This window comes from Pleurodeles waltl, chromosome 2_2 (genome assembly GCF_031143425.1).
Source record: "Pleurodeles waltl isolate 20211129_DDA chromosome 2_2, aPleWal1.hap1.20221129, whole genome shotgun sequence".
In the NCBI taxonomy this organism is placed as follows: Eukaryota; Metazoa; Chordata; class Amphibia; order Caudata; family Salamandridae; genus Pleurodeles; species Pleurodeles waltl.
In genome coordinates this window covers 265,630,579-265,652,217 of record NC_090439.1, presented here as the reverse complement: position 1 = coordinate 265,652,217, position 21,639 = coordinate 265,630,579, and the positions used below count along the sequence as shown (strand labels likewise).

Below are 21,639 nucleotides of genomic sequence, written 5' to 3'. Positions count from 1 at the left end.
TGCCAGCGCCAAGGGATCTGTCCTCAGGTAAGCAGGAGGTAGACGAGCACAAGCACTGAGTGAGGCTCGGGGGCTGCCTTTTATAGACAGGGCTGGGTGTGGTCCTCACATGCTGCACATGTTCTTGAAAGGTGTGCAGAGCTGGGTGTGGTTTGAAGAGCTGGGTGTGGTCCTCACATGCTGCACATGTTCTTGAAAGGTGTGCAGAGTTTCAGTTATTATGCAAATGAGTTAAATTAACACATGGCCTAGAGCGGAGTGTTTTAAAGGAGCCTTGGTAAAAGCAAGGCCCAATGTGTAAACAAAACAGCACATTAAACAACATACACAGAAGCCTAGGGGGGGGGGGGAAGGTGAGATAACAAGAAAGGCTTTCAATAGTAAGTTTAAAAGGGAGCTATTACAGAACCCACTAGTGCAGTGAGAGGGGACATGCTCTTTGCTGTGCACAAACCCTAACAGTTGCCCCCCTCAAAGGCCCTCCTACAGGACGGGGTTTTCCTGGATTTTTTAAATAAAACCGTCTAATCAGCTGTGGGGCATGTACATATGATGCTGGTTCCCATGAATTCTCAGATTCATCATATCCTTTCCATTCTACTAAATAAAAAAGACGTCCACTAATTCTTTTTGAGTCTTTTATGCTTTTCACTTCATATTCTAGATTTCCCTTAATTGCTATGGGTGGAGGTGGTGGTTCAGGTCGGGTTTTTGGATTGTACGGCTTAAGCAAGGACACATGGAATGTAGTATGTACTGGATATTCTTTTGGTAAATCTAATTTTACTGTTACCGGGTTTACTATGGCAGTTATACTAAAGGGTCCAATGAAACGTGGTTGCAGCTTTCGGGATCCCTCTATGTTTAGGTTCTTTGTGGAGAGCCATACCTTGTCACCGATTTTATACATTGGGGCCTCAGATCTGTGTTTGTCTGCTTGTCTTTTCATGCTTTCCTTGTACTTTAATAAATGTTTCCTGGCTTTGTCTTGTATGTCACCTAACCTCGTTAGTCTATCCGTTACTGTAGGTAACAGAGAATCTTCTAACAAAATGGGTATAGCTCTTGGATGATACCCCTGCAAGAAATAGAATGGTGAGCAAAGTAGAGCTGTATGCTCAGTATTATTATAAACAAACTCCGCTACAGGGAGAGCTTCCAACCATTCACTAGAATAATCAGCCAATAAACAACGTAGCGTTTGAAGTAAGGTTTGGTTCAGTCGTTCAGTCTGTCCATCTGTCTCTGGGTGGAAAGCAGTGGATAATGCCACATCTATTTTCAGTTTTTTACATAATTTTTTCCAAAATTTAGAGTTGAACTGGCTCCCTCGGTCTGACACCACTTTGCTTGGCAAACCATGTAAACGCACAATTTCCCTTATAAAAATATCGGCAAATTCTGCCGCCGTGGGTAATTTCCGTAATGGTACAAAATGTGCCATTTTAGATAAAAAATCCACTATAACCAACACTGTTGTGAAAGATTTTACAGGTGGTAAACCTACAATAAAGTCTACGCTCACAGTGTGCCAAGGTTGTTTGGGTGTTGGCATTGGTATTAACAAGCCGTCAGGAGCCTTATGAGAAGATTTATGTCTTGCACAAATTGGACAGGTAGTGACAAATTGCTTAATGTCCTTTCTTATAGTGTCCCACCAAAAGTGTTTTTGCACATTTTCCAGGGTTTTTACCCAACCAGGATGACCTGCCAAGGGTGAGGCGTGATGCCAAATTATCACCTGTGTTTGTAATTCAGAGGTGGGCACTAACAGCATGTTGTCGTGATACAATAAACCTTGTTGTATTGTGTTATGGGAATCCTTTAACCAATCCTGAGGTGCTATTTGCATGTGTGCATTATATAGATCTGTGATGAAATCCTTCTGTTGTACTGGTGCAAAAAACTTTTGGGGAGGAATAATGGGTTCTCCTATTTTATCTTGTTTCATGGCTGAGGTATGTCCGTATCTAGATAACACATCAGATTGAATTTGTTGTGCACCTGGTCTATAGGTTATTACAAAGTCAAATGTGCTAAAAAAAATTAACCAGCGCTTCTGACGTGGTGTTAGTGCTTTAAGTGATCCAAGAAACTGTAGGTTCCTATGGTCAGAAAAGATTGCAACTGGGTACTTGGCTCCCATTAAATGGTGCCTCCATTCTGAAAAGGCTACTTTGATAGCTAGTAGTTCCCTTTCAGCCACAGTGTAATTTTGTTCAGCTGGTAATAACTTTTTGGAATAGAAGGCTATAGGATGTAACTGGCCATCTACTGCATCTCGTTGAGAGAGAACTCCTCCTAAAGCTACTTGTGAAGCATCCGCTTCAACAAAAAAAGGCAAGTCAGGATCAGGATGTTTCAGAATTGGGGCTGAAGTGAACTTTTGTTTTAGGAGTTGAAAGGCGTGTGCCGCCTCATCAGTCCAAAGAAATCGTTGCCCTTTCCGCAACAAGGTAGTTATTGGGGCCGCAATGTCTGCAAAATGTGCAATAAACCTCCTATAAAAATTGGCGAAACCCAGAAATTTCTGAATATCTTTTACAGAGGATGGTTCTGGCCAATCAGCAATAGCACTGATTTTCTTTACATCCATAGTTATTCCTTGAGGTGACAGGCAGTATCCTAAAAAGTCCACCTTGCTGACATTAAAAGTACACTTTTCTAACTTAGCAAAAAGATGATTTTCTTTTAACTTTGATAATACTGCACAAACATGTTGGGTATGTTCTTCTGAGTTCTTAGAGTAAATGAGGATGTCGTCTATGTATACTATGACACAAACGTCCAGGAATTTGTGTAGGACCTCATTTATAAAGAACTGAAAGGCCGCAGGGGCATTACATAACCCAAAGGGCATTACTGTGTACTCAAATAAACCAAACTTTGTCTTGAAAGCTGTCTTCCACTCATCCCCCTCTTTTACTCGGACCAGGTGGTAAGCTCCCCGCAGATCTAGTTTAGTGTATACAGTAGAATGTCTTAATTGATCCAACAACACAGGTATTAGAGGAAGAGGATATTTATTCTTTATTGTAGCCTTATTTAGTCCTCTATAATCGATACACGCGCGCAGGGATTTATCCGGCTTCGGGATAAAAAAGAGTGGAGATGACACCGGAGATGTGGAATGACGGATGAACCCAGACTGTAGTAGGTCATCTAGGTAGGTTCTTAAGTATTTGGTTTCTTCGTCAGTCAAAGCATATACTCTGTTATTAGGTAAAGGGGCCCCTGGGATAAGATCTATACGACAGTCATAAGACCTATGTGGGGGCAGCGCACTAGCCTTTACTGGATCAAAGACGTCTTTGAAGTCAGAATATTCAGGAGGGAGACTTGGTTCATCTTGTGTAACACTAGCACAGTGTAGTACTGTGCTCTGTTCTGTACCTGCTTCTTGATAGCAATTGGTTCTACAGAAAGAGGAATCCAAAGTAACAGTTCTATTCACCCAATCAATTTTTGGGTTATGAGTTGTTAACCAGGGTACCCCGAGAATCAAACCAAAATTAGGAGTATCTATCAGATCAAAGCTAATCACCTCTGTGTGCCCGTTCTGACAGACCATAACAAGTGGACTTGTTTGTTTTGTGATTAATCCAGAGGTCAATTCTGACCCATCCACTGCACATACTGCTTCTGGACAAGGCTTTAGGCACATAGGAAGTCCTAAGTTTTCAGCTAACTTATTATCCACAAAATTTCCTGTCGCGTCTGAGTCCAGTAGGACAGGGAGAGAATGCCTCACTTGGGTAGTAACAATTAAAACGACCTGAATTATGAAATGTCTAGGTATGTGCGGTACCATGAAGGCTGCAGCATTAGAGGTTTGATTAAGATGTTTTCTCGAACAAGTAACCTCTCCCCTTGTTGAGCTTAATCGTTTCCCGATTCAGTTAAGGAGGTGGAGGAAACAGCACCTTTTCGTGGATTTTTAGGCTTTACTGGACATTCTCTGGCAAAGTGACCTGCCCTTCCACAATATAAACATAATTGAAGTTTTCTCCTTCTTTCTTTTTCCTCTGATGTGAGTGGACCTCTGAGTGTCCCTATTTGCATAGGCTCAGGTTCAGGGAGTTTATTATCTGGGTCTTTCTTCTCGTGTCTAATAAAAGTTAACCGTGATTCCAGTTTGTATTTATCTCCCTTTCTTTCTCCTAGTCTATGTTCTAATTTCACAACTAAATCTACAAAGTCCGAATAGTCTTCTGGCAAATCAACGATATGAGCCAGCGCGTCTTTTAACTCGTCTCTCAAACCTTTATAGAAAAGGGAGACACGCTTTTCTTCTGGCCACTGTGTCTCGGTGAGTAAACGATTAAAACTAGTGAGATAGGTCAATAAATCCTTGTTACCTTGTTTAAGATTTAAAAGCTCATTATCACTTGCCTGCATGAAAGTGTGTTTTGCAAAAAGGCTGGTCATGGTACGTTTAAATTGATTCCAATTATGGAGGATGGAATCATCTCTCTCCACGAAAGGAATTGACCAATTGGCTGCTGTGCCACCCAAATAAGACAAGACAAATGCCACTTTCGTAGCATCAGTAGGGAACTGTTGTGGCTTACAAACGAAGTGTAATTGACACTGATTGATAAAAACATGGAATTTGTTACTATCTCCATGAAAACGTTCAGGTGCTGCTAAGGGCACAGCATTAGGAACATTAACAGCGACCTCAACTGGGGGAGGCAAAGTTGTATGTTTTGATGGCGCCCCTGTCTCTGAGGAGGTTTTAAACAAAGGCGTAAAAGCTGTGTTCCACTGAGATACCCTAAATTTATACCTGCTCAAATCCTGTTTTAAAGAGGTATTCTCCATCTTTAATCTCTCTATTTCCTCTTGCATATGTTGCAAGATGCCAGACACTGATTCATTATGAGCCAAATCCTCATTTAGGGCCTGCGCCATATCCGTGACGCCAATGCCCTCTATTTCTTCCCCGATATTCATCGTCCACCAGAACAGATTTTTTTTTTTTTTTTTTTTTTTAAGGCTTGTGCTTCTGTCAAAGCCCAGCTCACCTGAGTCCTTGTTCAGTTCTGATGGAGGTTGAAGACAATCCGACCCCACCCTGAAACTGCTTGTTCCAGCACACTAGTTTTTAAAACAGTGCACTAAGAACAGAAGCTCAAGGGAAGGGGGGAAGTGGATAAAATAAAATAAAGAGACAACACCGTTCTTGCGTTTCCACTGTTGAAGTGCTGCACAAATCTGCGGCCCTCTCTGACTTCTGTAGAAACTAGTGCCTAATGAAACATAAACAAAGAATGGATAAGAACAACCTATTTCTAACTGGGTTCCTGACTATCCCTTTATTTATTAAAAAATTTCTTCTAAAAGTACCTCTTGGATCCTGGTCTCTAGTTTCCAGGTTTGGAATGTGTTACTGCTCTGGGATGTGCTTTCTATTACTCTAAAGCTTCTAAAACATTAAACAAATACCGTTATCAGAATTACCAATATCAAACATTCATCTTAATATAACTAAAGCCTAAATTCCCAATAGCAGACTCACTTTTCCCATATTTCCAGAATCTTTTATAAAACAAATACTGTACTTTTACGTCAAAATACAGCATGTAATTTGTGCAAGTCCTTGATTTACTGTTTGCCTCACAAAGTTCCGCAAAGTATTCTTGTAACAAAGAGTTTGAATCACAATGTTCGTGGAAGGTATCTTGTTTCAAATTGTCTATACGCGAATCCAGAAATTGTTGTCAAAGTTCTTTCAGGTAATAAAAGTTTTGCACTTACTTGTTGCTGGCAAGAGATACTGATCAGTCTAACCTTGTCTTCTTTCTCTTTTGCAGGTTGCTTGTAGGAGAGAGGCTGAGGCAAGGAGGAACCGGAAACCGGAAGAAGAAAGAGCCAGCAGCTGCGCCCATTGAAGCCAATGAAAGTCTGTAGAGAGCAGGAGTGCCAGCGCCGAGGGATCTGTCCTGAGGTAAGCGGGAGGTAGACGAGCACAAGCACTGGGTGAGGCTCCGGGGCTGCCTTTTATAGACAGGGCTGGGTGTGGTCCTCACATGCTGCACATGTTCTTGAAAGGTGTGCAGAGCTGGGTGTGGTTTGAAGAGCTGGGTGTGGTCCTCACATGCTGCACATGTTCTTGAAAGGTGTGCAGAGTTTCAGTTATTATGCAAATGAGTTAAATTAACACATGGCCTAGAGCGGAGTGTTTTAAAGAAGCCTTGGTAAAAGCAAGGCCCAATGTGTAAACAAAACAGCACATTAAACAACATACACAGAAGCCTAGGGGGGGGGAAGGTGAGATAACAAGAAAGGCTTTCAATAGTAAGTTTAAAAGGGAGATATTACAGAACCCACTAGTGCAGTGAGAGGGGACATGCTCTTTGCTGTGCACAAACCCTAACAGAAATCTACAGGTAGGCACTTTGCAAAATACAGCTCTGTTTTCTGTCAAAAAATGGGATGTGTCCACGTTGTGCTTTGGAGCATTTCCTGTCGCGGGCGCTAGGCATACCACACAAGTGAGGTATCATTTTTATCGGAAGACTTGGGGGAACGCTGGGTGGAAGGAAATTTGTGCCTCCTCTCAGATTCCAGAACTTTCTGCCACAGAAATGTGAGGAACATGTGTTTTTTTAGCCAAATTTTGAGGTTTGCAAAGGATTCTGGGTAACAGAACCTGGTCAGAGCCCCACAAGTCACCCCATCATGGATTCCCCTTGGTCTCTAGTTTTCAAAAATGCACAGGTTTGGTAGGTTTCCCTAGGTGCCGGCCGAGCTAGAGGCCAAAATCTACAGGTAGGCACTTTGCAAAAAACACCTCTGTTTTCTGTCAAAAAATGGGATGTGTCCACGTTGTGCTTTGGGGCATTTCCTGTCGCAGGCACTAGGCCTACCCACACAAGTGAGGTATCATTTTTATCGGGAGACTTGGGGGAACGCTGGGTGGAAGGAAATTTGTGGCTCCTCTCAGAATCCAGAACTTTCTGCCACAGAAATTTGAGGAACATGTGTTTTTTTAGCCAAATTTTGAGGTTTGCAAAGGATTCTGGGTAACAGAACCTGGTCAGAGCCCCACAAGTCACCCCATGTTGGATTTCCCTGGGTTTCTAGTTTTCAAAAATGCACTGGTTTGCTACGTTTCCCCAGGTGCCGGCTGAGCTACAGGCCAAAATCCACAGGTAGGCACTGTTTTCTATGAAAAAATTTGATGTGTCCACGTTGTGTTTTGGGCCATTTCCTTTTACGGGCACTAAGCCTACCCACACAAGTGAGGTATAATTGTTATCGGGAGACTTGGGGGAACGCTGGGTGGAAGGAAATTTGTGCCTCCTCTCAGATTCCAGAACTTTCTGCCACAGAAATGTGAGGAACATGTGTTTTTTTTAGCCAAATTTTGAGGTTTGCAAAGGATTCTGGGTAACAGAACCTGGTCAGAGCCCCACAAGTCACCCCATCTTGGATTCCCCTAGGTCTCTAGTTTTCAGAAATGCACAGGTTTGGTAGGTTTCCCTAGTTGCCGGCTGAGCTATAGGCCAAAATCTACAGGTAGGCACTTTGCAAAATACAGCTCTGTTTTCTGTCAAAAAATGGGATGTGTCCACGTTCTGCTTTGGGGCATTTCCTGTCATGGGCGCTAGGCCTACCCACACAAGTGAGGTATCATTTTTATCGGAAGACTTGGGGGAACGCTGGGTGGAAGGAAATTTGTGCCTCCTCTCAGATTCCAGAACTTTCTGCCACAGAAATGTGAGCAACATGTGTTATTTAAGCCAAATATTGAGGTTTGCAAAGGATTCTTGGTAGCAGAACCTGGTCAGAGCCACACAAGTCACCCCATCTTGGATTCCCCTACATCTCTAGTTTTCAGAAATGCACAGGTTTGGTATGTTTCCCTAGGTGCCGCCTGAGCTAGAGGCCAAAATCTACAGGTAGGCACTTTGCAAAAAACACCTCTGTTTTCTGTCAAAAAATGGGATGGTGGTGCTGGTGACGGTGCTGGTGGTGGGGCTGGCAGTGGGGGGGGAGGCTCCAGCCCTTCCCGTGCAGCCTTGGATGGCTGCCCACAGGGGCTGCTGCTGCTGGCAGTGGTGCTGATGGCGTTGCTGGTAGCGGAGCTGGCAGTGGAGGGGGAGGCTACAGCCCTTCCCCTGCAGCCTCAGATGGCTGCCCACTGGGGCTGCTGCTGCTGGCAGTGGTGCTGGTGGCGGTGCTGGTGGCGGGGCTGGCAGTGGGAGGGAGGCTCCAGCCCATCCCCTGCTGCCTCGGACGGCTGCCCACTGGGGCTGCTGCTGCTGGCAGTGGTGCTGGTGGTGGCGCTGGTGGCGGGGCTGGCAGTAGGGGGGAGGCTTCAGCCCTTCCCCGACAGCCTCAGGCGGCTTAACCGCCATGGTTGGTGGTGGGGGCTCCGAATGTGTCCCAGCACCAGGCCTCGTGATCTTCCTGCCTGCAGGTGCTAGGCCCTTGCCTTTCACTTTTGCTGCTGGTGGTGCCTCCTTGCCCTTCCCTTTTGCAGCTGGTGGTGCCTCCTTGTCCATCCCTTTTGCAGCTGGTGGTGCCTCCTTGCCCTTCCTTGATGCTCCTGGTGCACTCCCACTCCCAGTACTGCTGGCTAGTTCCCGGGATCCTCTCTAACCTGCAGGAGCTGTCGACACTACTGTGGCCGTGGACCGGGTGGCTGAGATGCTCACTTGGGTTCTGACCACCCTGGCCCGCCGTGAAGGATGGTGGGGGTAGGGAAGAGGCCAATGGTGGTGAGTAAAAGCTTAGGGACATTGGTGCAGGAAGAGGGTGAAGGTTTGAGAGTGGAGGAAGAGGAAGTGGGTGTAGGTGGTGTCTGTCTGCTGTGTTTGGGTGCAGGTGCATGGGCTGGATGCTGTTGCGAGGTGGATGGGTGTTGGGTGTCTGAGTGCTTGCATTTGTGTACTTTGGGAGGAAGGGGCACAGACACAGTGGGAGAGGACACAGGGGACATGTGCATGGATGTGGAGGTGATGAAGGTAGTGGATGAGGATGTAGTGCATGCAGGTGTGTGTGTAGACGCTACTGGGAGGGAGGTGGACGACGAGGAGGTGGGGACACAGTGGAGGCAGTGGATGTTGGTATGTCTGCATCTGGATGTTGTTTGTGTGAGTGCTTGTGGGATCATGTGTGATGCTTGTGTTTGCCTGAACCACTCCTGTGTGTTGTCCTGGGTGCATGCTGGTATTGCCTGTGTGCTTGGGATAGTTTAGGGTTGAGGTGAATGGGACTGGGTAGAGGAAGTTGGAGGGGTGAGGCTAGAAACACGGACAATGGCTGCCATCAGAGAAGAGGCCAGAGCTTGGATTGATCTCTGTTGGGCCTCCATACCAGAGTGAATGCCCTCCAGGAATGAATTTGTTTGCTGCAAATGGGCTGCCAGCCCCTGGATGGCATTCACAATGGTTGACTGCCCAACAGAGATGGATTGTAAGAGGTCAATAGCCTCCTCACTAAGGGCAGCATGGCTAACTGGAGCAGGGCCTGAGGTGCCTGGGGCGAAGGAGATGCCCACCCTCCTGGGGCTGCTGGGAGGGCGGTGCTGATACAGGGGATGGCAGTTGTACCTGTAGTTGAGGTGGCCACAGAGGTGTCCGCCACCACCAGGAAGCTTCCATCGGAGGAGGTATCACTGTCCGAACTGTTCACTCCTGTCCCTGCCGTGGTGCTCCTCTTACCCTCTGTGCTACTGGTGCCCTCACCGTTGGTGGATTCTGCCTCCTGGGCCATGTGGGATGCAGCTCCATCCATCGTCGGTGCCTCAGCTCCTCCGCCAGATGGTGCTAATGCACAGAAGGACAGGGTGACAAAACAAAAAGGGGGGGAAGAGACAAAGGATACACTGGGTCAATGGCTGCTCCAACACCGCCGTTGGCGTACACGACACACACACACACACACACACAGGGAACAGCCCTACGCATGAGGCAATGCACTACCAGTCACAATGCTAGTCACCAGCCCATGGACAGTAATACCTAACACCACTAAAAGCATAACTGAGACCTACAGACCCCCTGCCCAGTATTGGATGCCTACTAGCTTGGTTGGAGGTAGTTCACATAATACCCTGCCCAACATGGGACCTACCCTGCAATGTCCGGCCTGGCCTAGGGGCACCCACAGGCCCAAATCCACCACCTGGAGACCACCCCACCAAGCACAAGTAGTATATTTGGAAACTGTACTCACCCCCTTGTGGCTGCTGTGATGCCCTCAAGTGCCCATCCAGCTCCGGATAGGCCACTGCCAGTATGCGGGCCATCAGGGGTGTCAGGGTTCAACGGGCACCCCTTCCTTGTTGGGAGGCTATCCCCAGCAGCTCAGGTCCTCCCACTGTTTCTGATAGTGGGTGCTCCGCCTGCCATAGACCCCGAGGGTCCACACGTCCTTGGCGATGGCACACCATATACCCTTTTTCTGATGGGCGCTGACCTGAAGGAAAATACACATAGAAAAAAGGTATCAGGCAGACTGTCTGGCCTGTTACACTCATATCCCACCATAGCCCTCCCATCCCCTTACGCACACACATTGCCCTCCATACATGCAGCATGCTGCCCAGGACCCTTCCACCAACCCACCCCTTACACGAGGCCCTCACACACAGCACTCCATGCAGTTATGCTCCATGCATCGTGTTCACAGTGTACTCACCTGTTGCTCTGGAGGCCCATACAACATTCAGTACTGGGATAGGACCCCACCCACAGTCTCTCCAACTCCACAGTGGTGAAGGCAGGGGCCCTTTCTCCAGACACCGAGCCATGGTCGGTTCCAGACACAGGTCACAGCAGCACTTGCAGTGTAGGTCCTCTCCTGTTGAAGGTCAGGTAGCAAGTAGGGGAACAGATAGAAAATGGCGGTCACGTCTGTGGCGGTACATACCGTCACCGCCGGCGTACATCACCATCGGCCACTGTAACTCCTAGGGCCCAAAGGGATCCAATGAGGAGTTGCACTGCGGTTTTCGACCGCCTCCCTCAACGGCGCAACATCAGCGGAATTACCTCATTTCCACAAGTCACTCCATACAGGTCAGGCGGATGCCATTTTGGGAGGAGGGCAGGCCATGGCACCTAACTGCGTCACAGTACACATATGCACCATTTGGGCCTATACAGCAATCTTGTGTTACAGTTACAACATGCAATGCAGTGTTGTGTTTTGAAATATGGGATACTGACCAGCTATTCACCGTTTGCCCCCTAGATTGCAACCGCTCCGGATGAATCGGAGATGGAGAGATCCCCAGTGTACAGGCCCCTGGTGGACTTGGCCACAATGGAGGACAGGCACATTATCCTCACCTAAATACTGGACAGGGACACAATCACCGAGCTATGTGCCCAATTGGAACCTGACCTGGTATCTGCTATCCGTCAGCCCACTAGGATCCCCCTACAGTGGGCTTGGCAGCAGGAATGTCTCAGCCAATGTTCTCAGTAGCGCTGACCAGAGTGTTGTCTGCCCTGATTATACACATGCGCAGCTACATCATTTTTCCCCAGGTGGAGGATTTGGCCACAGTGAAAGGTGATTTCTATGCAATGGGACATATCCCCAACATTATTGGGGCTATTGATGGTATACATATTGCATTTGTCCCCCCTTGGAGAAATGATCAGGTGTTCATAAATCAAAAGAGCTTTCACTCCATGAATGTGCAGATAGTGTGCCTGGCGGGCCAGTACATCTCCCATGTCAATGCAAAGTATCCTGGGTCTGTACATGAGGCCTTTATCCTGAGGAATAGCAGCATCCCATATGTGAAGGCTCAACTCCAGAAGCACCGGGTGTGGCACATAGGTAAGCCCTAGTTCCCACCCAATGGATGTTGGTGTATGGGTATGGTTTGGGCTCTAAGGGTTAGTGTGTGTCCCTTGATATTTGCAGGTCACTCTGGTTACCCCATCCTCTCGTGGCTCCTGACCCCTGTGAGGAATCCCAGGACAAGACAGAGAAACATTACAATGAGGCCCATGGGTGAACAAGAAGAATAATAGAAAGGACATTCTGCCTCCTGAAGGCCAGGTTTCTTTGCCTCCACCTAACAGGTGGATCCCTGTACTACTCACCCAAGAAGGTGTGCCAGATCATCGAGGCATGCTGTATGTTGCACATTGCCTTACGTTGCCAGGTGCATTTTCTGCTGGAGAATGAGGCTGGAGATGGGCGTGTGGCAGAAGTGGACCCTATGGACAGTGAAGATGTGGAGGCAGAGGATAAGGATGATGACAGCAGAAGTACTATTATAAGACAGTACTTCCAATGACACACAGGTAAGACACTGTAATTACACTTTACATTGACAGTTTTGTATTTGACTGTCACTGGCAGGCTGATTTTCCAAATTCTATGCCACCTACTGTACCCTTTGGCATCTCTATTTTCAGATAGTTGTGTCCCACTATCGCTCCTGGTGTGTTGACTGCAGCCAATTACAGGTTATTCCTATGTATACAATACTGTACAGTTATATTGCAGTGTTTAAAGCTTGTTAAAAGAATACATGGTTAAATGATTTGACAGATTCCATACATGTATTTTTTCAAATGGTGTTTATTTAAGTGCTAATGATTAGAGGGGGATGTGCAATGGGCTCGGTTGATGATGGAGGAAAGTCCAGGTCGTAGTCCAGTCTATTTGTATCACAGGTGCATTGTCCAAGGGGGCATAGGAAGGGGAGCAATGGCAGTTCAAGGTGGACAGGGTGACAGAGTGATACACAAGGGTGACATTCAGGAGAGTCTTATTTCCTGGCGGGGGTCTTGGCAATGTTCTCTGCCTTCTACCTGGATTGCAGGGACCGTTTGCGGGGTGGTTCTCTTTCTGCAGGGGGTGGGGTGCTGGCAGCCTGTTGGTCCTGTGATGGGGCCTCCTGTCCACTAGCGGCAGCGGAGGTGTAAGGCTGTTGATCGGTTTGGCTAGTGTCAAGGGCCCAGTGGTGTGCCACTGCCTCCCTCATGGTGTTGCCCATGTCAGCCAGCACTCCTGCAGTGGTGACCAGGGTGGTGTTTATTGACTTCAAGTCCTCCCTGATCCCCAGGTACTGTCCCTCCTGCAGCCGCAGGGTCTCCTGCAACTTGTCCAGTATCTGGCCCATCATCTCCTGGGAATGGTGGTATGCTCCCAGGATGTTGGTAAGTGCCTCCTGGAGAGTCGGTTCCCTGGGCCTGTCCTCCCTCTGTTGCAGAGCAGTCCTCCCAGCTTCCCTGTTGTCCTGTGCCTCTTTCCCCTGAACCGTGTGCCCTTTGCCACTGACCACAGGTCCTTGATCATCCTGTGTTTTTGGAGTGGCGTGGGGTCCCTGTAGTGGTGGACACACTGCTGATTGATATGTCCTGGGGACAGAGGTATGGGCCCACTGAGTGGGTTCTCTGCTGGTGTTTCCTGAGGGGGGAAGGCTCTGTGGTGGTATGGGACTGAGCCTGGGTAACCGAGTGTCCGGAGATCCCTGAAGGGTCAGGTTGGTCATCCAGATCCAGGCGTCCAGAGGTGCTGTCATCACGTGGGCCTCTTCTAGGGGTGGTCTGGAAGTTGCTGGCACCCCCTCTCTGGTGACGTTGGGTGGGGGACCTCTGGGGATGTAAATGCAGTGTTATTGTTTCTGTGTGTGTCATCTTGTGCATGGGTTTGTCTTGTGTGGAGCAACCCTTGACCTGCTTTTGAGGTCTGGAGAAGCAAACCGCGACACACAGCTCCACCGTTGTGCCCGCGTCCCTCTCCCCGCCCTCGCAGCTGCTACTGCAAGTTCGAGGCTCTCCTCCACCCGCAGGCACCCGCCTGCACCTCATCCCTGGTGGTCTAGTGGTACCGTTAGTATTATCTGTCTGTTTGCCTTGTGTCTGTTTTTCAGTTTTTTACTGTTTCTCTGTTTTCTTGTTCTGTTTCTATTTTTTGTGCCTTAATTTGCTGCTTTCCTGCCTTTCTCAGCTTCCCCTGTGGTTTTCCTGCTGCTGCGTCCCCCGTGGCCCCACCCCCTAGCACGCCTATTCGAGCTTCCCTCCCGTCTCCCAGCTGCTCCTCTCTCCCACCTCCCCCTCTTCATGGCGGCCACTGCACGGTGAGGAGAGCAACCCTTAACCTGCATTTGAGGTCAGGAGAAGCTCCCCATGCCACACAGCTCCACCCTTGTGCCCGTGTCCCTCTCCCCACCCTCGCAGCTGCTACTGAGAGTTCGAGGCCCTCCTCCACCCGCAGACCCCTGCCTGCGCCTCATCCCTGGTGGTCTTGTGGTGCCATAAGTATTGTCCGTCTGTTTGCCTTGTGTCTGTTTTTCACTGTTTTTTTTTTATTGTTTCTCTGTTTTCTTGCTCTGTTTCTATTTGTTGTGCCTTTTTCACTGTTTCTCTGTTTTCTTGCTCCATTTTTATTTTTTGTGCCTTATTTTGCTGCTTTCCTGCCTTTCTCAGCTTCCCCGTGGTCTATCTGCTGCTTTATCCCCCGCGGCCCGCCCTCCTTGTGCACCCATACGCGCTTCCTTCCTGCATCCCAGCTGCTCCTCCCTCCCACCTCCCCCTCTTAACCCCAGAGGCAAGCCCGTCTGCGCCCGTCAGTCCCCTTGGCCTCCGAGATCCCTCAGCACCAGACGCCACTATGACGCCAACGCCCTCCATGCCATCACCACAGGCCGCTCTACCACCTGCTTCCAGGCCTCACCAAAGCTCACCCACTGACTATTTTCCTGCCGGAGCAGCAACTTCCCCACCCTCCGAGCCACCACCTCACCCACCACAATGAGACGCAACCACCTCAGATGCATCCTTCTCAACACCCACTCCATCCACAACCACGCCATCGAACTCTGGGACCTTCTCGTCACCTCCTCCCCGGACATCGCCTTCCTGACAGAGACCTGGATGAACCCATCCTCAGCTCCCGACATCGCCATAGCCATCCCAGATGGTTACAAGATCACCCGCCGAGACAGCATCAACAGACCGGGAGGAAGGATCGCCATTGTCCACAGGAACAACATCAGAATCTTAACCAACACCAAGACCCCCTCAGCACCGCCAAACACATGCACTTGCAAATCCACATCAACCCCAAGACCACCCTCAGGGTTACTTTCATCTACAAACCCCCCGGATCTCGACCTCAGTTCAGCAACTCCATTGCCGACGTCATCAGCACTCAAGCCCTTGCATCTACAGACTGCATCCTCCTCGGGGACCTGAACTTCCACCTCAAAAACACCATGACAGCACCTCGATTGCCCTGCTCGACAACCTCACCAACCTTGGACTCAATCAACTCGTCACGTCTCCCACCCACTCCACCGGACATACGCTCGACCCCATCTTCTCCACCAGCAGACACGTCGCCTTCAGCCACACCACCGAACTCCACTGGACCAACCACCACTGCGTCCACTTCACCTTTAATAAACCCACTACCACCAAATGATCGGCAGCCGCAGCTGGAACAAGATCACCAACGACCGGCTGATCTTCACCCTCACCCGAGCCCCACCAGCTGACCCCACTGACGCCGAACCAGCCGCCCGCAACCTCAGGCAATCAATCCACCACTGCGACAACATTCTCGCCCCGATCAAGAAACCCTCTCACAACCGCGCCATCAGAAAGGTTCACCTCTGACCTCCAGAAATCCAAGCAGGCTTGCCGCAATCTTGAGAGAAAGTGGCACAGACACTAGCCACCCACACAGTCCTCAAGAACGCCATCCGCAAGCACCAACAGCTCATCCGGGCCACCAAGAGATCCTCCTTCAAGGAACGTATCGACAGCAATGTGCACAGCAGCAAAGAGCTCTTCAGCATCGTGAAGGAACTCTCCAACCCCGGCTCCTGCACCAACAACATCCCACCTTCACAAGACCTCCATAACTCCCTCGCCACCTTCTTTCAATGCAAGATCAAAGACATCCACGACAGCTTAAACAACAAGACCCCACCAGCAGCCACCAATACCTCCGACTCATCAACCCCCCCAACCACACCAAACTCCTGCTTTCCTGGACACACGTCAACAACACTGACACCATCAAAGTAATGAACAACATTCATTCTGGCTCTCTATCTGACCCCTGCCCGCACTACATCTACAACAGATCGAGCTCCATCATCGCGCCCCAACTCCGTATGATCATCAATAGCTTCTTCGAGACTGCCACCTTCCCGGAAAGCTGGAAGCACGCCGAGATCAACGCCTTACTCAAGAAACCTCAGGCGGACCCTAAGGACCTCAATAACTACTGGCCCATCTCCCTGCTTCCGTTCCTGGCAAAGGTCCTCGAGAAGATTGTCAACAGGCAACTGTCCCACCACCTGGAAGAAAACAACACTCTGGACCCATCCCAATCCGCCTTTCCCAGCAATCACAGCACCGATACTACCCTCATCGCTGCCACAGACGACATCCGGACCCTCCTGAACAAAGGCGAAACCGTAGCGCTCATCCTCCTGAGCCTCTTGGCCAACTTTGACATCGTCTGCCACCACATCCTGTGCACACGCCTCCAAGACGCAGGGATCTGCGACAAGGCCCTGGACTGGATCACCTCCTTCCTCTCCAACTGAACACAGAGAGTCCGCCTCCCTCCATTCATATCTGAAGTCACCAAGACCATCTGCGGCGTACCACAGGGCTCCTCCCTCAGCCCGACACTCTTCAACATCTACATGGCACCGCTCACCAAAATCATCCGATCTCACAACCTCAACATCATCTCTTACGCTGACAACACCCAGCTGATCCTTTCCCTCACCAAGGACCCCGCCACAGCCAAAACCAACCTCCATGAGGGTATGAAGGACGTCGCCAACTGGATGAAGAACAGTCGACTAAAACTAAACTCAGATAAGACAGAGGTCCTTATCCTCGGCCCCACTCCCTCCGCTTGGGACACCTCCTGGTGGCCACCCACGCTGGGAGCCACACCAACACCCACCAACCGTGCCCGCAACCTGGGTTTCATCCTTGACTCATCACTCTCCATGACCCAACAAGTCAACGCTGCCTCATCCTCCTGCTTCAACATCCTTCGCATGCTCCACAAAATCTACAGGTGGATCCCTACTGAAACCAGAAGGACAGTTAACCAGGCCCTCATCATCAGCAGAATGGACTACAGCAACGCTCTCTATGCGGGAACCACTGCAACTCTCCAGAAAAGACTGCAACGGATACAGAACGCCTCTGCACGCCTCATCCTCAACATCCCCAGCCACAGCCACATCACAGCCCACCTGAGAGACCTACACTGGCTTCCCATCAACAAAAGGATCATAATCAAACTCCTAACCCATGCCCACAGACCACTCCACAATGACGGACCAGCATACCTCAACAATTGTCTCACCTTCTACACCTTGAACCATCAGCTCCGCTCGGCCGACCTCACCCTCACCACTGTCCCACGCATCCACAGAATAACACCCGGTGGCAGATCTTTGTCCTACCTCACGGCCAAGACCTGGAAGATCCTCCCCATCCACCTACGGCAGACCAAGGACCTATTGACCTTCAGAAGACTCCTCTAGACCTGGCTTTTGAGCAGTAGCAGCTCCCCCCATCCTCAAGTGCTTTGAGACCCTCACGGGTGAGTAGTGTGCTCTACAAATGCATTGATTGATTGATTGATTTTGTGTTTTGTGTGCTAGGTGATTGACTCTAGTGTGAATGCTTTAGTGATGGGTGTCAATGCAGGTCTGTGAGAGGTGTCCATTCTTTGATGTTGCATGCAAGGCTTGGTATTGGGATGAGTGTTTTGTGATGGTGTGGTATGTGGGAGGTGGTGAAGTGATAGGAGTGAGGGTAGGGGTGGGGGTTTGTGATGGCATGCAGGAAGGGGGGGTGATAGTAATAAAGATTTGACTTACCAGAGTCTAGACCTCTTTCTTTCTCCTGCCAGGCCCTCAGGATGCATGATCACCAAGACTTGCTCCTCCCATGTTGTTAGTTGTGGGCGAGGAGGTAGGGGTCCACTGTACAGCTCTGTACAGGTATTTGGTGTCTTGCTGCTGTGGAATATACCACCTCTTCTTGTTGTCATCCCTTTTTCTGGGGTGCATTGACCCTGTCCACGATTCTCCGCCATAGCTCCATTTTCCTTGCAATGGATGTCTGCTGCACCTGTCATCCGCATAGCTGTGACTCTACCCGGATGTTTTTACACCATGACCCTTAGCTCCTCCTCAGAGAACTTGGGGTGTCATTGCGGTGCCCTGGGTGTAGTATGAGTGGTGTGGGTGAGGGTGTGTGGGGAGCTGTATTGTGGTGTGTGATGTGGGGTGCGTGGATGGTGTAGAGGTGATGGTGGTGTGTGTCTGTGGTCTTGTCTGTGGTCTTGCTATCTCTCTTGTGGCACTTGTTTGTAATGGTAAAGGGTTGTTGGTAATGTGTGTGTGTGTTTTATAGTGGTGTGGTTGTGTGGTGTGTGTATGTGTGTGTCAGGTGTGTGTTATTTAAATTGTCCAATGTGGTGTAGTTTTGTTTGAGTGTGCGTATTTTGAGCGCAGGGGTATGTACCGCCAATGGTTTAGCGTCATTGAATGTCTGCCACGGTGCTTCGTGTGTCATAATGCTGTGGGCTTAGTTCTGTTGGCGTAGTGAGGAACCAGGAAAGATAGAATCCCCACCGGGGTCTCCTTCTCAGCGGTGGAGGGACACACTAGTCCTCAGGGTCCGTTTAGCAGAGAGTACACAAATCAAGCGGAGTCACCAACTGGAGGAATAAAGAGAAGTTTATTACATGGATTATAGCTCGAGCTAATACAGAGTCCCAGGACCGTCAAGTGACTATCCTACGGAGGCTGCCCCTTCACTCTGGGGGACCCAACCTTATATACACACAAATCTGCTTAGTCAGAGGACAACTCCACCCCTAGCGTCTTCAAGGTCCTCTGAGGCCTTCAGAATATTTCAGGGATACACGTGTGGTGGGAGAAAGTACAGATACAGCTGGCAGGAGGTGGAAACGACCTGTACAAACCTGTTCTGGCAGTTACTGATTAAGCACAAAAATTCTCAGAACTATGGTTAGAACAAGTAAATTACAGTGATAAGCAGATGCAGCCCAAGGCTGCGAGCACAAGATCAATCATCAAAGTTCAGGAGGTTTGTCGAGCACATGGCAACATAATAAAGATAAACAGATGCCTAGCAGCTATGGTGTATGATTAAGTTTATGTACATTTTCTCAATCCCTCCTTTTGCCATTGTGAGGCAAGTTTGAACATCATTCAGTGTCTATGTTAATGGACATAAGGTCTTTTATTTCGTGCTCAAGGGACAGCATAGACATGTGTTTAGGAGGGCGAACAGGCCAGGGGGCAAGGGATGCCATACAGCAACTGCACAAAGCAGGTAGGCATTGTACACAAAGACAACAGGTGAGGAATACAGCAGCGAGCACAAAAAGGAATATTAGTATCTTCCAGCCCCATTGGGAAATCAAGCCCCAAAACCAGTCGGTCAAGGACCATGTTCCTTCGTCTTGGTGTATTGTGGAAGCTATCGTATGCAACCTTTGAATAGCTTTATACACTGAAGGGGCATTGTCTGGAATATAAATGCAGCAGCTCGATCCGATCAAAGTACAAACTCCACCACGGTCCGCCAAGATGATGTCAAGAACCATTCTGTTTTGAAGAGTAACAAGACGGTCAGCAGCGAGCTCTGCAGTGCTGTTACTCAGAGCTCCTGCTGTTTCATTTATTGTTGCTTCCACAACTCGTGTGAGATGTCTGATATCCCTACTGTTCATCATAGGGCCCCAAAATGGAAGGACTCCTTTAAAGTATTCCAATGCTTCTTGTGCTGAGGTATCTTCTGCAGATATTACCCCTCTCTGAGTCCTGTGGTGTTGAGGGCCAGATGTGTAAGTTGGTGGTAGTAACCAAGCAATGTAACACGTGCCGGTCCAGGTGGGTACCAAGGAGGTGTAGGCATTATTACCACAAACAAAATACGAGTTTCGTGATGGTATCATGGTAGGCCAATTAGTTCCATTCAATATTACTGTAGCATTACGGTTACTGGCACCTACACTTCTATTACCACTTTTCTGAAAACAAAGTGGAGCCTTGACCTGTGTTACAAAAAATCTTCAGCCAATCCGGGGTGTGGTATTAAAGGATAAAAAATATATGTCAGTAGACCTATTTCGTCGGTTAGCATATTCTGACTTTTCTTCCTTTGTTCCATAAACTCTCGTTCCAGTGGGCCAACATAACCGGTATAGGTGGGTGACTAATAGTCCGGAATTAGTAGCATCCATTGAGGTAGCCCAAATGGCTGATAGTTCATACCAGGCGCTGCAGGAGCCATCAAAAGAAAAAGGGAATGAAATATATGGCAACCTTCTTTGCACGGAACTCGGTAGCAAGCCACATATCCAACAATTTGCTCTATTTACAGCCAGCTGATGTTGATGTAACATAGATATGAAGGTATTGTTTTCATATTCCTTACGTCGTCCTTCCTCATGGGGTGGTAAGGAAACATGGCTGTGTTCTGAAGGTGGTGGCGTAGTTGGTGAGACCTCTGAATCAGAATCATGTATTACCCACCCAATGCAGGACAGAAGTACCAACAATAGTATTGTTATGGTGAGACAAGCGATACATGGGCCTAATAGTCTTTTTAAATTACTTATTTTCTTCTTTTTCCTTTTGTCTTCTTGTATAACACCCATTTCTCTTTATTGCTTGTCCCACTAGCAGTTCAGTCCGACCTAAGTGCTGCCCGTGACTGGTGGTTACTTCACTGTGGGGTGATACCAGCAGTCCTATTGACACAATCTGGTCCGCCCCGACAGACAAAATCACGGCCCTGCAGCTATCGTCAGACTTAGTACAGGGGACAAGCAATCAGTTCATTGTTAATTTTCTTATTTTCGTGGGCGGAAATCGTGTCTTGTGGACTGTGGTATGGTATGGTCAGGAAACAATTCTTCAGTGTGACCTAAATCTGAGGGAACCTCCTGCAGCACACTGTCGTTCTGTTTTTTATCACTCTGCGTAGTGTTGCTGAAATGGTCCTCAGTCGTCGGGTGGTCACCACTTTTTATTTCATCAGAGGGTACGAGTAGGGGTACTTTCTTACAGTGGGATACATGCATCCAATTCTTAGCTCCCTCGACTTTAGCTGCTGTTCGAGTAGCAAGAAGGACCTGTCGCGGACCTTTCCATCGAGGTTCGAGACTCTTTTTCCGCTGGAAATTCTTTGTGAGAACCCAGTTGCCAGGTAGTATCTTGTGACCTGGATCAGTGGATACAGATGGGAGTGCTTCACGCACCTGTTGGTGAATAGAACGCAAAGAATTAGTGAGTTCATTTAAATAGTCCATCAAAACAGGATGTTCTAGTTCTGAGTACTTGTGAGGTCGAGGGACCCCCAGACATTTGCTGGCCTTCCCATCACTATCTCATGGGGTGACAACCCTGATCTGGAGTGAGGCGTCATCCTGACAGACATTAAAGCCACGGGCAACGCGTCCGGCCACCGTATACCACGTTCTGCGCATATCTTTGACATCTTCAATTTAAGTGTGCCATTATATTTTTCAACTAGTCCTGCTGACTGGGGGTGGTTAGCTGCATGACACGTCTGGCGGAGGCCCAACCCTTCACACACCCTTTTCATCACCTGCCCTACAAAAGGACTCCCATTA

The 21,639-nt window shown here is 48.7% G+C and overlaps 1 long non-coding RNA gene across 1 annotated transcript in view; it reads left to right on the top strand.

Moving 5' to 3' along the window:
• The first annotated feature begins 5,819 nt into the window (after positions 1-5,819).
• LOC138282325 (uncharacterized) overlaps positions 5,820-21,639 on the top strand; it is a 101,479-nt gene continuing 85,659 nt past the window's right edge. The window contains exon 1 of the long non-coding RNA XR_011200918.1: positions 5,820-5,950. This is a non-coding gene — a long non-coding RNA (uncharacterized lncRNA). The remainder of the gene's footprint in view (positions 5,951-21,639) is intronic.